Here is a 13,217-nt window from a genome sequence, read left to right as displayed (position 1 = left end):
GTATTAAGCTTGATTATCATACAATTAACTATCTTAATTGCTAGGTAAATAGTTGTACTACTTACCAAAATCGATGTAGGAGCTTTTATATATATATATATATATATATATATATATATATATATATATATATAAGGGAGGGTTCAAGAGAATACTCGTTTTATTAAGAAAACTTGAAAACTCTATATATTGCATATGAGTAATATATATTTGTAGATGTGTAATATATCATATGTTGCATATGTGTAGTATATATTACATTATATGTTTCACATGTACAATATATATTACACGTGTAATGTATATATACTACACATGTGTAACACATGATATATTACACATAAGCAACATATCAATATAGCATATATTGTATAAATGTAATATATATTGCACTTGTATAACATATGATATATTACACATATGTAATATAGGGATTTTGAGTTTTCTCTCTAACTATGAGTTTTTAATTGAACTATCCAATTTATATATATATATATATATATATATATATATATATATATATATATATATATATATATATATATAGGATAATGCTAGATAAAAAACCCTAAAATTCTTAGAAAACTCTGGAAACCCAAATGGGAAGCCATTTTTACCCAACCTCCCGACATTTTTTTTTTGAAAAAAATTACACATGTAATATACATGTTTTAGAGTGTTTTGGGCCAAAAAAAAAAAAACAAAAAAGCGCCGAAGGGATTTTTTTAAAAAAAAACAAATTTCAGCTCCTAACACGTGTTAAGCAAAAAAGACATAATTTCGCTGAAAATTGCTGAAACTTGTTTTTTTTTTTAAAATATCCCTTCGGCGCTTTTTTGATTTTTTTGGCCCAAAAGTCTTAAAAACATGTATATTACATGTGTTATTTTTTTCAAAAAAAAAAAAATATCGGGAGCTTGGGTTTTCTCGGGTTTTTTATGTATATAGGGTTTTCTATCTAGCCCTACCCTATATATATATATATATAGGGGAGGGTTATCTTGAGAACGCTAAATATTGCGAGAACCGTGAGAACGAATGAAATAACCAATCAAAACCAAATTTTTTTTATACAAACCTCATTGTAATTAAGATACAACATCAAAACAAGAATTTATAACATCAAATAATTCATTTCTCATTTCAAAATCATTCTTTTTAGATTTTTTACACATGTGTAAATATAGCAGATTTACACATGTGTAAATGACAAACTTACACATGTGTAAATTTTCTTTATTTATAAATTCACGTAAATTTAAACGTGTAAATTGAATTTCTAACATTATATTCGAATAATAATGATAAGTGTAGAAAAAAATTTTGAATTTGAATTGTTTTTGACCAAGTTCTCATGGTTTTTTCATTTGTTCTCACGGTTCTCACAATATTTAGCGTTCTCATTTAAACCCTCCCCTATATATATATATATATATATATATATATATATATATATATAGGTAAAGGATCCTGTAAAAAGTCCATCTTTTGTAAGAAGTGTAAGAAATAATCTTGGAATGACAAGTGTCCCTTCTCTTAATTAATTCAAAAGGGTAGATTAGTAATTGTACATTTTTGTCATTTAATTGATTTACAATATAACTGAAAAAAAAAAAACTGGCCATGAGAATTTTTAGGGATTGATTGTTTCATCATCATCTTCACGTCGTCTTCTCTGATTTGAACACACATGCATCTCCGACCACCGTCACCAATTTCTTTCGTCTCCACAAATCATTCACCGTCATCGTCTTTCATCTTTGTCATCCTCATTTCTGATCGTGACTTGAATCATGGTCATGGTGTTTTAAAATATGGGAATGTTTTGTATTTTGATTGTCCAGATGTTAAAACACCATGGATGTAATCACAATACAATGTTTTCTGGATTCTAGATAAAACACCATGACTTGAATCATAGTCAATTTATCCAGTTATTTTAAAACACCATGCCATGAATCTGATTATACAATGTCTCCATATAAAACACCATGACTTGAATCATATATGTTTAAAATACCACACCATGAACAATGTCTACAGATAAAACACCATGACTTGAATCATAGTCATGGTGTTTTAAAATCTGGGGATGTTTTTGTATTGATAAAACACCACGCCATGAACAATGTCTCCTGAAAAACACCATGACTTGAATCATAGATGTTTTAAAACACCACGCCATGAACAATGTCTCCAGATAAAACACCATGACTTGAATCATAGTCATGGTGTTTTAAAATATGTGAACGTTTTCTATTGATAAAACACTACGCCATGAACAATGTCTCCAGATAAAACACCATGACTTGAATCATAAGCGTATAAAACACCACGACATGAACAATGTCTCCAGATAAAACACCATGACCTGAATCATAGTCAATTTATCCAGTTTTTTAAAACACCACGCCATGAATCTGATTATAGATCTATTTATGATAAAGTATGAAGAAATTCGTTGATTTTTTTGGAGATTGATAACGGTTACCATATAATTCGCTGGTTACCATATAATTCGCTGATCTTTAGGAAGGTTGATGGGGGTTTTGAAACGGTTACCATATTTTGAAACGTTGGAAAAGTCACTATTGCCCTTCAATTTTTACATAAGGTCCTTCTAATTAAAACACAATTTACATTTTATACCCTATTGATCTCAACCATTAGATCAAATATCCAATGGTTTAAAACACTTCTTACCCTTCTTACATTTTAGACACTTTTTACCATATCCCTACCCTATATATATATATATACTAGCCATTTACCCGCGCGATGCGGCGGGAGTGACGATTTACAATAGAATAATCGTTTACCGTTAATTTATCAGTCGTCTCGTGATATATTGTATAGTACTTAAGTTAGTCTTCTTATTCGTGATTTGTTGGCACTCGTGTTTCAACCATAATATAATAATAACTATCTTCATAATAAAAAAAAGAAAAAAAGAAAGACAAAACGGTGTTAATAAGTTGGACTTAACCCTACGTGTTTCAACCCAAACCCATGTAGTTGGTTACCCTCCCTGCTCAATGAGACAATTTACAACGCCGAACTCATTTTATGTTAATTTATCAATCCTCGTATGATATATTATTGTATAGTACTTCTGCGACAGAGATATCGTCCAAGTACATTTCAATATGAGCTGGTTTTGAATATGGAAAAGTAGATAAAAATACGCGTCACAATGATATATTCTAAATGTAAGAAAATGTTAGGTTGTAAAAAATGAGTGTTAAAAGAGCATCCCATTATGAATATCTTAAAGCTAACACCATGAACCTATTTTACATTTAAGCACACACATGAATATCTTTCTACTTTGGAGATTATTTTTTTTCCTATTCTTATATTTAGTAGTTGAATAATACGCAACTTGTGTTGATTGGGATTTTATTTATTAATTTAGTTGTGGTGAAGAAACAATATTAATTGTTTTTTTTTTTGTATTTTCATAATCCGATAAAAAGATTGTTTATTTTTGTTATACTTTTTTCTAGAAAAGATATCTGTATATAATAAAAAAGTGCTATTCAAATATTAAAAAAATAAATATGATAATAAACTTCTTAAGGGATAAACAAATAAAATTAAAAAGTTGAGGAAACAAAAAATCTAAAATCTTTTTATATAAACATAAATAAATTATTAAAGAAAAATAAAGAAATAACCAAAATCATTTCGTTTAAGTAAATTATATTTGTTTTGTATTTGTGAAAATCATTTCGTTTAAGCAAATTATATTTGTTTTGTGTTTGTGAGTCTGTCGCTAGCAATTAGAGACTTTGTTTTCTTTTTTTTTTCTTTTTAATCTAACGATAAGATTCCAAGCACAACATTCTACCACTTATTTGCAGAAAAAAAAAAATTAAAATCAGCGTACAAGCTTCAAATCTTACATAACCTTAAAAAAAAACCAAATCATTTTACTTCGATGATACTGAGACACAGGCACTGCTAATGTGTGTGTACATCTAATGCAAGACTCCACTACATCTGAATTCCCCAAGAAACGTAAAGCCAAATGTAAATGGAGCTAAGTTTGACCCGTTTACATCTTGCAAATACAAAAAAAAAAAAAAAAAAACCTTTTCTTAATCATAAGATATGTTCAAGTAACGATATAAATATAAATGTGAAAGTCATAACTATACCTGGAAAAATAGGCAGGTCGGTTACGTAACCGGTCTGGGTCAAGATGGGTCCGAGTCATAACGGGTTGTTTTGAAAAACAAACATTCTTCTTTGCAGCTTCAACCTGCAAAGTCAACATGTAATGAATTTTAAAATCCTACTCAAAATCAGTCAACAATTCTTTATACAAAAACATCTGGTATCCATAATCACTTTGCTCCTCAGGTACAAATAGCTAAGCCGCTTTTACGCTTTGAGCCTCAGTTTTAGACCTCGTCGCTTTTGTGTGTCTGTTGCTTTTTAAGGTGAGTTGAATCAACTATTTCAGGAAGCTTCCAACTTTTGGTCTTGCATTACCAAAAGAACGAGGTTTACACAATTTAATCTAAATCACTACACATACTGGTAAAATCAAACCTACCATCAAAGGTCAACTTCCATATAAGTGAACTGAAACCTGAATGATCATGATTCAGCACGTGACAATAAGCAACTGAAACCCGAATTATCACGAACAAGTGGTGGTGGCTCAATATCTGCTATATTGATCTGATGCATTGATTTGAAGAGGTCATCAACAGAGAATGGTATGTTGCACACCAAATGTTTCATTAAATATAGAAATATTGCCACAAACAAATATCAAATCAGTTCTGATTCTATAGAGCTGTTTAATATTGAATTAATGATTTTCTAGATAAGAATATGCAGGTGAAACTGATTTACCATCAGTTTAATATTGAATTAATGATTTTCTAGATAAGATATGGGAACTGAAACTTACTGGGCACAAATCGTGAGTTATTTCATCCAGTGCCTTCTTTGGCTTCTGATGAATAACCTAAAATCGATAAATTAAAGCTATAAAACATAGCTCACAAATAATTAAATATTATATATGGTAAAAAGAAATATATAGAAAATAAGGTGAAATACCAGGAACCCAATAGCTTGTCTTATGTGCTTGATCTCATCCCAAGCTGATCCTGCATACTGAAATTTGAAATTCTCAAAAGTCAGTGAAACTTGGGAAAACCCTATCGGTAAAATAGTTACATCGTGGATACAATGTTACACATAGACACTAATGAGTTAAACCCAATATACACTTGGGTCAAGCCCGTATATCAACCTACACAATCAACATAATATACAGATAAATATCCTAAAAGATAAGAAAAAATATCCTAAAAGATAAGAAAAAGAATACCTCTTCAGTTGCTTTATAGCACCAGTGTTCCAGTTCCGACAATCATGCCTTGACGTATTCCCCATTACTTAAAGAATAGCACTCTCGTCTCAACATAAGGCTGCACGTGTAATATATAAAATTAAAGATAAATGAACAAGCTTGCACCCGTGTAAGTAAGCATATAGACACGTCTCAGAACCTATTGAATAATTGTACATTGATGAAAGAAAATATTTGTGTGAAGATTTTGCGAACCAAAAATGGCGGTACCTACAAAGAAAAAATATGCCAATTTCAGCTCATGAAGAAGTTAAAATGTTTCCTTTTAAGATGTCTTTTTTTCCCTTTCAATTAAACCATTTAATGCCGAAGAGTGGTTGTGGCCGCTAGCCACCGTTTGTACGACTGCTTAATCGCCAGAAGACACCACCCTCATTGTTATAAACCCATTGGACTTAACCAGACCCATTCAGATAGCCCAATCCATGAGGCCCATCAAGTTGAACGGTTTCAATATATAAAAGATGAGCAAATGAGAGTAGAGGGTATGAATATCGTTAGTCGGTGATTTTCTTCTCTTCCCATCCATCCATTCTGTAATCTGATTCCCATCTTCTATCTCTTATTTGTATTCTTAATTCAGTTATGTTGTTTCATTCTGTAAAATCAATATGTTGGATCAATGAACTATCATTAGGTTGCCCTAATTCAAGTATTGCTTTGTTTATCTGAATTGAATACACTTCAATCGTCTTCGCCTACTACCACAATCACCATTGTCCACGGGTAAAACTGTAACAAACAGAAGCAGCTATCAGTTTGATAAACAACACACATTGTTCGTGTCCATGGTGGAGTTCGTGTCTTTGACACGGTGTCTTTTTAGTGTTTAAACATGTTTGACCTATTAAAGATTAAAAAAACTACAAGGCCTCCTACATAAGTAAAGGTGTAAAATGGTAAGATGTCACCTTTTTTATATGTAAAATAGAAATCAAATAAGTCGTTGGAATGTTGTACCCATTCCCATAGCCTTCTGTGCAAATTTCTTGAGCTCCCTAATTGCCTTGGCTGCGTTCCTCTTAATGTGTTGTCACACAAAAAAGTTTCCTACAAATGGCAAAACAAAGCATCAAAATAAAGTTATTTCCATCACCAGCAAACAAAACTAATAGAAAAAAACAAAACATAGGAACCAAAACTAAACCATGGCAAGCCTAAATCACTACAAACCTCTTTTAGACATTGCAATTTCTAAACTCAGAAGATCAACCATGGCTAGCCTAAATCACTGCAAACCTCTTTCAGACGTTGCAATTTCTCAATTCAGAAGATCAATTGAGCCATTGGTCTGCAAAAATAAAGAGAAATTGCTACAAAATCAAAAGCTCTCGAATAAATGTATTAAAACATGCTCATTACATTCTGTTATGTACCACTGATAAATATATGTATTAAAACATGCTCATTACATTCTGTTATGTACCACTGATAAATAAATGTATTAAAACATGCTCATTACAATCGAAGCTTTCTTACAGTTCAATAGTAGAAGAAAAGCTTTCTTACAGTATTCATTATTCACTAAAAACTTACATAAAAAAGAAAACCCTTACATTTCAGCCGAATCAAAGAAGTTGATTCTAGAATCAATTGCTTTGTCTAACAGCTTAAATGAAGTCGAAAACATACATAATCAAGCAAACTTAGAACAAAAACCCATATAACTGAGTTAAACAAAAAAAGCCTAACAAAACAGTTATTAATCATTAAATTCATCTTCAATCAGCTACAACAACAAATCCGATTATAACACAACAGGAAATTAGTCAATCACAACTTTAAAAACAGATTTTAATCAATAACAAACAAATAGCTATACCAGATTTACCGCAAACACCAGCTGAAAATTCAGATAAATTTTATCGTGAAACTGAGTTAAGATCTGGCCAGTACCTTCAACTTCAAACGGTAGATCTGGCCACCAAACGGTAGATCTGGACACCAAAGGGTAGATCTTTGTGTCATCGCCACCATCTTCCACCCACAACCACCAGGTAATCTTAATCTGAAATATTACACAGATCCGATTCAAATAACAAAAAAAAATGGTAAAAAGAAAGGTACCGAGCGGTCAAACCAGTCGATCTGGTGTCGGATCTAGAGAGATTCATCACTGATGAAGCGGAGATCTTGAAGCGACTGATAAAGAAACCCTAGATTCGCCTGGAGAAACCTCGGGTTTACCTTGGGTTGAATCGACTGATCTTGAAGCGCAGATCTTGTCTCGACCACTTTTACAGACCACACCATTGTTGGATCTGGTGAGATCTTGCTCATACCATAGATCTCATGAAACCCTAAATTGAAAATCGGCAGAGAGAGAGAGAAGAAGAATGGGGGCGGACGTGAATGAAACGAATTTAGGGTTTAGGAAGGAGTAAAGAAAGTTTATATTGGATCCATAAAACTAAAACGGGTCAAAGAGATTCGGTTAGGATGCTCCGTGTGTTGAAGGATTTTTCAACACCTTCATGCTTTAAAGGTTGTACAATAGGCTTCAAATTGTTGTAAAGTGGCAAATGACTATTTCTGTCATTCCTATATGCTTATTAAAGTAGTATAGATATATATATATAGAGTGGGGATCCTACGGAAAGTGTGTTTTTCCTAAAAAGTGTAAAAAGTCATAAAACACAATAATTTCAGGCATAAAACACACCTAAAACTCACAAATAATAGAATGAATATTACTAAAACACCATATTCAAACTCTAATAGTCCATAAAAACTTCAAACCCACCATCGTAGAACTATGAATATAAAACACACAATGCTAAACAACATAAAACACAATAATATTTGTCATTCCACAATCAGAGCCTTAACATCTAAAACACAACACAAAACCCACATACATGATGTTTTAGTAATCTTCATCATATTATTTGGGGGTTTTTGGTGTGTTTTATGGTTGACATTATGGTGTTTTATGACTTTTTACACTTTTTAGGAAATTTGGACTTTCTAGTGAACTCCTATCCATATATATATATATATATATGGTTCATTTGAGAACCATTCTTAGTGCGAAAACCAATGTGAACATAACCAAAAATAACTAAAAAACTAAAAAACACAATTTTTTTAAAAAATCGCTATATTTCGTCCATAAAAAAAATTCGAGTAACAATTATGGATGCACATATGCATATGTATCATTTCTTTGAAAAATGCAGTAATATATTACAAGTATTATACAATTGCACTTTCATTTACATTACCATCTGTAATACACTACTTTTTACAATAGCAATATTAAAAATGCACATGTGCATTTCTAATATTAGTAATGTAAAAAGTATTGTATTATGGATGATAATGTAAATGAAAGTGCAATTGTCTAATACTGGTAATGTATTACGAAAATTTGTCAAAGAAATGATACATATGCATATGTGCATAGATAATTGTTACTCGATTTTTTAGGGACGAAATATAGCGATTGTCTGATACACCAATAACTGCAATTGCCAATTGGCACAAGTTCATTATTAAGTTTATTTTTGAAACTGAAACAATGGGTTAAGCTGGTAAAATAGATGTTTAAGAAAAATTACCCAAGATTAAACCGGTTGTGGCAACTTTCTTCCTGATTTTCCTTCCACATCTACCAAAAGCAAACAATATTAGAAAATGAAACAATGGGTTAATAGGCTGACATCCCCTTTGATTTTCATGTAGTGGTGATACTTTTAATTTAATTAGTGGTGTAATTTCAAAAGCAAACAATATTAGAAACTTCACACACGTACACATATTTGTAAATTAAACAAGACAATAATATGGGTATCTTTTTAGACGACTTCAGGGTTGAGATCCTGTACAAACAGTGCTAACTCTAAGAACCGCAAGAAGAGATCTGAGCCATTGATAGTTTAAATTAAGTGTTGATATTGATTACAAATAAAACCTCTATAATTAATAATTAATACTATCAAGTTAGGGTATTTTAGTCATTTAGTCATTTCCCATAAAATACTAATTCTACCAAGTTTTTTCAACTAAAATAACTTTTATATATTTCATTAATTTTAGAAAAAAATTATACCATAAAATCAAGTGTTTTTTATCTTTAATATGAGTACTATATTGCTATATTTTTTTATTTATAAAAATGACTTTTAAAAAAGTTACAAAAAGATATTTATAATTGTGCTAGTTATGTAGTTGGAATGTGCTAATATGAAAATGTATTATTGTGTTAATTTTAAATCTATACGTATGTTCTTATTTTATTATATAATTCTGATGTGTTGTTATTTTTTTCCTTTTGTGTTGTTATTAGGAGCCTATTTATAAATAAATTTGTTTTCTACTAGTTATGTAATAGTATGTGTTATTTACAAAATTAAAACAAAAATATGAAATTGTGCTAGTATGTAACAATATGTGTTGTTTATAAAATTAAAAAAAATGAAATTGTGCTAATTATGTAATAATTATGAAATTGTGCTAGTATGTGCTTATAAAATTAAAAAAAGGAAAAATTACAAGTTTGTCCTTTATCTTTATACCACTTTTCAGGCGGTGTCCTTTTTAACGAATGTTGACAGACGGTGTCCTTTACTAGGTATTTTGTTGCAAGTTTAGTCCTTTACACCCAACCCAGTTAAAAAACCCTGTTAATTGTTGGGTGTAAAGCACTAAACATGCAACAAAATACCTAAGTAAAGGACTAAACTTGCAACAAAATACCTAGTAAAGGACACCGCCTGTCAACAATTAACAGGGTTTTTTAACTGGGTTGGATGTAAAGGACTAAACTTGCAACAAAATACCTAGTAAAGGACACCGCCTGTCAACATTCGTTAAAAAGGACACCGCCTGAAAAGTGGTATAAAGAAAAAGGCCAAAACTTGTAATTTTTCTTAAAAAAATGAAATTGTGCTAGTATGTAACAGTATGTGGTGTTTATAAAATAAAAAAAATGAAATTGTGCTAGTATAGAACAATATGTGTTGTTTATAAAATTAAAAAAATGAAATTGTGCTAGTTATATAATAGTATCTGTTGTTATTTTCTTCCTTTTGTGTTGTTATTGGGAGCCTATTTAGAAATAAATTCGTTGGAATGTCGTATTTTTATTGTGCTAATGTTGTTTTGTTGGTGTTACCATCGGATGCCTAAACGATGGTGTTAAGAGAGTGCTAATGTCGTTTTTTGATTGTGCTAATGTCGTTTTTTTGATTGTGCTAGTGTCGTTATTTAATTGTGCTAATGTCGTTTTTTGATTGTGCTAATGTCGTTATTTGATTGTGCTAATGTCATTTTTTGAGTGTGCTAATGTTGTTGATAATGGAAGTTCCTTTTTTGATTGAAACGAGAATGCTGATAATGTGGATGGTCTTACGTTATGCTAATGTCGTTTTTGATTGTGCTAAGGTGGTTGATAATGGAATTTCCTTTTTTTTTTTATTGAAACGAGAGTCCTAATAATGGAAGTTCCTTTTTTTATGGTGCTAATGTCGTTTATATGGGTGTGCTTATGTTTTTTGTATTGGTGGTTCCTGCAGGTTGGTTTGCTCTGAATATGTTACAAAAATTCAAATTTTGGTTTGAATTAATCTGCATGGATTTAGGGATATTTTGATAATTAATTTTAATTAGTTATAAATAAATAGGGTCAAAATGTCTAAATTACCCCTAAACTAATTTTTAATTGAATAACACTTGTCATTTATGTATTGGTTCTTATGGTTCTTATAAACATAAGATTTTATATTTGATCCCATGCCGATAACTTCATATGTCACTTTATTCATTGATAAACACATCAAGTTTTAAATTGTGGCCATTGCTTTGATAACTTGACAAGTATCATTCATTGGAGCGGATATATCATTTGTTAGAACTGTAACTCACACACCCTCTAAGTCTACTCCTAAATCTACATTAATGTCCATCATGAGACTAGAATCCTCAATCAACTAAAGAAAAAACATCTTTGTTGGTGCACTTGTGTCTGTACTTTGTCTGTATTCGGTCACGATGTAAACGATGTCCTGTTCTTGTGTTGTAAGTTGACCAAGTCAACCATCCTCCAGTTTGACTTGGACAACAGTTGGTAAAAGTTGAAAGATGTACTGTCTCGAAGGATAAGAGATCGAAGGATGATGTGGATCCTTCGATCTCATCGAAAGATATGCTTCGAATGATTAGGCCTCGAAAGGTGATCTTTCGAGGTCCCTGCTGATCTTTCGAGTGACTTGTCTTCGATAGATGATCCTTCGGACCATCTATCGGATCCTTCGGACTGCACATCATGAGCTGGGTATAAATACCCATGCAGTGTGTTGTGTTAGACAGTTCTGAGAGTTCACATAGGTGCACACACCGAAAGAGAGAGAGACTTCTTGAGAGCTTTCTGTCCGGAACTCACACACACACTTTGAGAGTTTACAAGTTAGGTTTGTAAACATTGTGCTTGTAACCGAAACCTTCATTTGCATTAATACAAGTTGTGTTAATCGGTGAACCCTTGTGTGTTGTGTTTATACTTGCTTTCTCTCGGTTTGCTCGCTAGCTTGGATTCCGCACTCGCTAGTGGGTTAGTATAACAAGGTTTGAGGTTCGTCATCCGACAAAAGGGACCTACAAGTGGTATCAGAGCTTGGCTCTTTACCTTGTTTAAAACCGGGTTTTTCAAGTTCTTGGTGTGTGTTTGAACACTTGGTTTAACACCCGTTTTTGTTGGTTTTTCTTCACTTTTAAACTGGAAAACGTGTTTTAAACTTACCGGGAGTGTTCGTAAGTGGGTTGGGTAACTTGAAAACTTGTTTTTGAGTGATTTGGTGAATTCCGGCAATATTCCGGCTAAGGTTCCGGTCACCGGTTTCTGGGTTAAATTTACCATTTTGGGTAAGTTCTTGTTTGAAAATCGTGGTTGGTAAGATAGTACAGTCTGCCATACCCTTTTGCCGAAAGTTGACTTACCAACCCATCACCTTTTCACCTTCCCGTCACATCTGTGTCAGTGTGTCAGTGAGCATTCGAAAGATATCCTTCGACATCGAAAGATATCTTTCAACATCGAAAGACCATCCTTCGTTCAGAGACAGCTCGATAGATAAATATCTTTCGAGTAGTCCTCCTGAGTCCGAAACATATCTTTCGATAAGGGAATCTTTTCGAAAGATAGTTGTTCGAAAGATAAGGATTTATCTCGAAAGATAAGGATCTTTCAAGTGTGAATCTTTCAAGATTTTGAATCTTTCGAAGCCATTGCTCGAAAGTCAACAGTGATCTTTCGAACACTGTTGATCATTCGAACAAGTGTGATCTTTCGAAAGACAACTATACGAAAGATAAGGATATATATACTCGAAAGATAAGGATCCTTCAAAAGGGGAATCCTTCGAGTTCTTGAATCTTTCAAAATCATTGTCATTGTTCGAGATTCAACAGTAATCTTTCGAGTACTGTTGATCCTTCGAACAATAGTTGATCTTTCGATTGTGGTCAGTTTATTGTTAACAAGTTTCTGTGATCTCAGATCTTTCGACCAGGATTCTTCGGCTGTGTGATCTTTCGGAGTATTCAGTTAGCATTTATTTTGCTCATTAATCATGAATCCGAGTTGGTGGAATCCTGCTCCAGATAGTGGTAAATATACAAGTTCAGGAGTTACTCCTTCATGGTGGGGTACACCGGCTCCTGATAGTGGAAAATACACGTGTACAAGTCTATCACCATCATGGGCCGAATCTCCAGTATCTACATCTTCACAAGCAAATGCTTTACCATCAAATCAATGGGCATTAGTAACGGGTCAAACTCCGAGTGTACAAAGTATCTTGTTAAGCGAAAGTGAAACAGGAAGCTT

General features: G+C 32.2%; 2 long non-coding RNA genes across 4 annotated transcripts; both read right to left on the bottom strand.

The window, feature by feature from the left end:
- Window positions 1-3,776: 3,776 nt before the first annotated feature.
- Window positions 3,777-4,354, bottom strand: LOC110911480. Its single transcript, XR_002576972.2, has 2 exons — window positions 4,161-4,354; window positions 3,777-4,063 (listed from the first exon to the last, which is right to left on the bottom strand). It is a non-coding gene; the product is annotated as an uncharacterized LOC110911480 (long non-coding RNA).
- Window positions 4,355-4,383: 29 nt separating this feature from the next.
- Window positions 4,384-7,723, bottom strand: LOC110911479. 3 transcript variants are annotated; one of them, XR_004880761.1, is made up of 6 exons: window positions 7,580-7,723; window positions 7,289-7,394; window positions 5,351-5,450; window positions 5,077-5,133; window positions 4,925-4,981; window positions 4,384-4,689 (listed from the first exon to the last, which is right to left on the bottom strand). It is a non-coding gene; the product is annotated as an uncharacterized LOC110911479 (long non-coding RNA). The 3 variants fall into 3 exon arrangements; XR_002576971.2 differs by lacking the exon at window positions 4,384-4,689 and having other exon boundaries at window positions 4,937-4,981; window positions 7,473-7,723; XR_004880762.1 differs by lacking the exons at window positions 4,384-4,689; window positions 4,925-4,981; window positions 5,077-5,133; window positions 5,351-5,450 and adding exons at window positions 5,678-6,124; window positions 6,353-6,442; window positions 6,566-6,683.
- Between the last annotated feature and the right edge of the window lie 5,494 nt (window positions 7,724-13,217).

Source organism: Helianthus annuus, chromosome 15 (assembly GCF_002127325.2).
Source record: "Helianthus annuus cultivar XRQ/B chromosome 15, HanXRQr2.0-SUNRISE, whole genome shotgun sequence".
In the NCBI taxonomy this organism is placed as follows: Eukaryota; Viridiplantae; Streptophyta; class Magnoliopsida; order Asterales; family Asteraceae; genus Helianthus; species Helianthus annuus.
This window is presented reverse-complemented; position numbering and strand designations above follow the sequence as displayed.